At 33.7% G+C, this 4,691-nt stretch overlaps 1 pseudogene; it reads right to left on the bottom strand.

Annotated features, from left to right (window-relative positions):
* Nucleotides 1-3,614: 3,614 nt before the first annotated feature.
* On the bottom strand, nucleotides 3,615-4,127 carry LOC149238146 (UDP-glycosyltransferase 86A1 pseudogene; annotated as a pseudogene).
* Between the last annotated feature and the right edge of the window lie 564 nt (nucleotides 4,128-4,691).

Genomic DNA, 4,691 nt, shown 5'->3' with positions numbered 1-4,691 from the left:
GAGTAGCATAGAAGAAAGATGTGATATTTAATGCGGTTTAATTGAATATTTAAATTATAAATATAAAATATTTTATTTAAACAAAAAAAATAGGTTTTGAGTATTGTTTGGATATTACAGAAATTGGTTTCTTGTAAACTAAGGTCATTATAGATACTATATAGAGTATATTCACTTAAGGACACAACAGATTGACTATATAAGCATCCATAGAATTGATGTACAAATTATGTTGGGTTATAGTGCAATATTTATGAATGTAATGAAGACTATCTGTACTGATAATTGCTATCATTGTGAAAGTTATCTACAAGTCAAAATAGTTGGAATTCTAACAGTGAAAATTGTTGGTCATCGTGTGCTGGAGCCCTGAAGGAAATTGCATGAGCCTAATGGATTGTTGATTTCTGAAACCAATCTCATTCGTTGGATTACACGCTGATGTGAAAGAATGTTATGGATTTGGGCTGTTGTAGGTGAAAAATTGATTGTGAATAAAGGAATTGGACAATATGAAGAGAGCTTAAGTCAACCATAGGTAAATTACCTAGGTGGATTCATAGTTTTATCTTAAGGATTGGCCTCTATTACAATGAGAGTTGTGCAACAGGGAGACTATGGTTGGTGGAGTGTCCATTTTTCACAATTAGTTGGTAGATACCTCCTAGAAATGTAGGTGTTCATAACTTGTGATTATGTTGTGTTAATGTTGTTTTGTCATGGATTATATTACTTTCGAGTATGTTCAATTCTATTTGCAAGCTTAAGTCTGCATTTTAAATTTATGATTTATGGTGACCAAATGGTTTAATTATATTTTATAAGAAACTTATCTTAATTTCTCTCATCCCCTTATATCAAAGAGATTTGATCTAGAGAAATGTGCATTGGCATATGGAATGAACATGTTTGATTTGCAAGCCTGGAGAAAGACAAACATCCATGAAAGTTATCATTATTGGCTTTAATAAGTAAGTCAAATGTTATCCTTTTTTGTTCAAATATTTTGCTGCTAATTGCAATCATTATTGGCAACCATAAAATTTATAGGTGAATGTTCGAGTATACTTCTCAATTCATACTAACATGTAAAACACGATAATAATATTTTTCAGGTAAGGATTAACCTGGGTATTGATTTAATATTAGTCTATGTTAGAGGTTTATGGATGTTGTTCGACAACTGTATTGTACAACTCACCTTGGTCACAATTCCTTACATGTCACTCATTGACAATTATTAAAATTAGGGTATGAGGATCAACTATTGGGAAAACTTGAGATGGTTTTTTGGTAACCACTTTGTTTCCTTCACTGACCCTAGGATCAATTGGTCTCATTCAATTTTGTCACTTCAGAGTTTGGCTTTGCAACTCTGAGCGTTTTATCCTTGGAACGAAATAGATGTAATCCATTGGATACTGAATTAATGCAATCATTATATCTAAACGAAATAGATTAAATATAAAAATCAATATTATTATATAAATATTTGATTTTGAATTATTAATTATAATTTGTAAATAAAATATTTAATGAAAAATATAGACAAATCAATGCATTTTTTTTTACACATATATACTCTTAGACTTTAATCATTTTAAGATATATACTCTCAGACTTTTTCCGTATTAAATTCTACACATACGTTTTTTTCCAAATCAAATTCAAATTCAATTAATAACTATGATTATAATAATTAAAAATAAAGTTTTACGGATAAAGAGAATTTAATATTTAATCTTAAGAATCATTTTTTTAATATAAATCTTCACTATTGGATTTAGAAAATCTATCTGTTGTGTTTTGCCCTCGTATAATAATATTACTAGCAATTGTCCCAAAAGGTACAAAGAGAGGCCGATAGGATTATTAAATTGGAATTGTTGAATTTTTCTAGAAGAGTTAATTGGTTTGTGGAAAACCTTGTTTTCTTGGACTGGATCATTGTGCAATTACTTTTCTTTAGATGTTTTGTTTATATCTATATTACAAAGAACACATTGAATGTCTTATTTCATTTTAGAGTAAGTTAATTACCCAAAATCAAGAAACCTCTATAGATGGCCAAGCATATACGAAGAATACATCTCATTCATATGCAATACCAAATCCATCTTTTCTTTTCTCTGAGTAAAATTTCAAAAGCATGAACTATGTGGTGTCTAGTACCGAGGCACATTTTCCATTTGGTTCTGAAAAAATCACGTGCCTAATCTTCCTAACAATATTTTTCACATCTCTATATGCCTTCCTCACTAGCAACACGAGTGTCTACAAGAAGAATACCTACAACAATATCTAAGGCCAATCATCCTTTTAGTGGTTGATGACACCTTTCTAACATGGCCTATTCACTCAAATTCCAATCCCTATCTACCTATATTTTCACCTCGCCATTATTATAAACCACATGTTCCATTGTGGGTAACACCAATTATGTCTAGTCATACACTAGTTTGGTCATATTTGGTTATTATAAGTCCTTTCATGGCTCTGAGGCTGCATCAAGGTAGTTGTCGGGGTGGTGTGACGAGAGCATCCACTTCTTGATGTCGGTGTTTATTTGGCTAGAACTCTGTCACTTACCATTTTGAATCTATTCCACCTAAAGTGAGGAACAATATCCTTCAACTAGGAGCAAGGGAATTTGGTGGCAGACCATATTTCTTTGATATTGAAATCATTGGAAACACCTTCAGGTGGACTCCCGAACCTAGGAAGTTTCGCAAACGAAGACTTCACTTTCTCTATTCAGTGGCTTTGCACCGTCAACTCGAAACCAAGGCAACTCCAATGCTCATTTTCAAGTCATAATATTAGACTAATAGTCTATTATGTCACTTGGTCACTCACTTTTGTATCTGCTATGTTTAGTTCTCTTATGTTCTATGGCGATCCATATGTCTTAGAATTCTATATATGAACATTGTTTGGTTAGAATTCCCACCAAGCATCAATGCAAGTAATTGTCAATGGCTACATAATTAAACAATTTCCATATATTTTTTGATGTCCTTTTTGGCTAAACCTCAATGGAGGAGTAATGGTTGCTAAATCCAACTGCTAAGGGGACCCACAGAGTTTTTGGGAAAACATTTTCTCTTAACGTCTTTATTTAACTTTTTAACTCATAACAAAATATACTTCTTTAAAACACTTCTATTAAATTTTGTAAATACAAAACTAAAATTGTAAAATAAATAAATATTCATTTATTTATTTATTTTAATGATGTGAATAACCGCCATCATTATTAAAAAAAATAAAAAACAAAAATTATATAAAACTTTACGCTTATGATAAACGAAAATAATTATAATGATTCACTGGTAAAATTCAGCGTAATCTTAAATAGAAAGGGAACGAAGCACATATTAGAATACCACGAAATTAAATTAAAGTCGTTTTATTGTTTTGAAACCACACATTTTAGATATAAAGACAGGATCAAATAGCGCTCAATTTCAATTTTTTTCCCTTCCGAATTTAAATAACTTCCAATTTATACGAATAATTTTGTATAAATTCAACTAAAACATTTATAAACTCAACTCAAACATCATGCGTCATACGAGTGATAAACATGTGTGAGAAGGTTCACCATCATGCAGTTATTTACGGATACGGTTCCCCTTCAAACCTTCTAGGAAGCTCTCAATGTTTATATCCGAAGATCCTCCTCTTCGCACCGCAGTCCTCGCATTGTCTCTTAGAGCCTCGACATTTTTCTTTACCTCCGTCCCTTCGTCACTGAACAATTTTCTGATAGTTCTGGATATCTCTTTCTTTAGTATCAGTCCTTTCCCACCACTCAATCTGTATCCAATTTTCCATTCATCGACCATGAGCTTGCTGTTGGTGAATTGATCCTCCCAAAATGGAAGCCCTACCATGGGAACTCCACCAGCTATGCTTTCAAGCATTGAGTTCCATCCGCAATGAGTAACGAATCCCGCAACGGACGGATGGGATAACACTTGCAGCTGATTGCACCATGGAACAACGAGCCCCTGCCCTTTTATCTCATCCAGAAAACCGTGGGGTAAGCTGTCTGAGACTGTTGAAGAGACTATGTCTGGACGAAGAGCCCAGAGGAACAACTGCCCGCTGTCCTTCAAAACCATCGCTATTTCCTCCAGCTGAGCTTTAGTCAATTAGGCTTTGCATCCAGCCACTCGGAACAGTCACATTCTGTCCAAATGCTCGTTCCAACTCTCATGTCCTTGGAATGTTCACCGTTCAAAAAACCAGAGGGAAGCAACGGACCAACATGCAGTACCGGAGGGTTCAAATTCACTTCCTTTCTTTCGAGATCGTCAAAAGAATTGCCAAGAACAAACTGCGCACAGAACAAACCACAACAGCGAGCAGAACCCATTAGAGAATTTCAGGGTATCCAGCGAAGAGCGAACCCAATTAGAATTATGGGTATCCATACCAGTTTAAGGAAGAAACTATTGGTAAGAATCGATATATTGAGTTGGAATCAACCCGAGAGCCGAACAACCAAAACTTTTGGTGAAATCCTGAGCCTTCTGACTGCCAGAACCCGCGTGTAGGTGAAACAATACCCCTGCAGTCCAAAAACATGAATTCAGTTACCATTTGTAGAAAGAAATAGAGATATATATATATATATATATATATATATATATATATATATATTTAACAACTCTTATCTAGAGAAC

Source organism: Pinus tabuliformis, chromosome 8, assembly GCF_031772625.1.
Source record: "Pinus tabuliformis cultivar Carrire ecotype Pingquan chromosome 8, CPIR1, whole genome shotgun sequence".
Lineage (NCBI taxonomy): Eukaryota > Viridiplantae > Streptophyta > Pinopsida > Pinales > Pinaceae > Pinus > Pinus tabuliformis.
The sequence above is the reverse complement of the archived record's forward strand: the minus strand, read 5'-3'. Positions and strand labels throughout refer to the sequence as shown.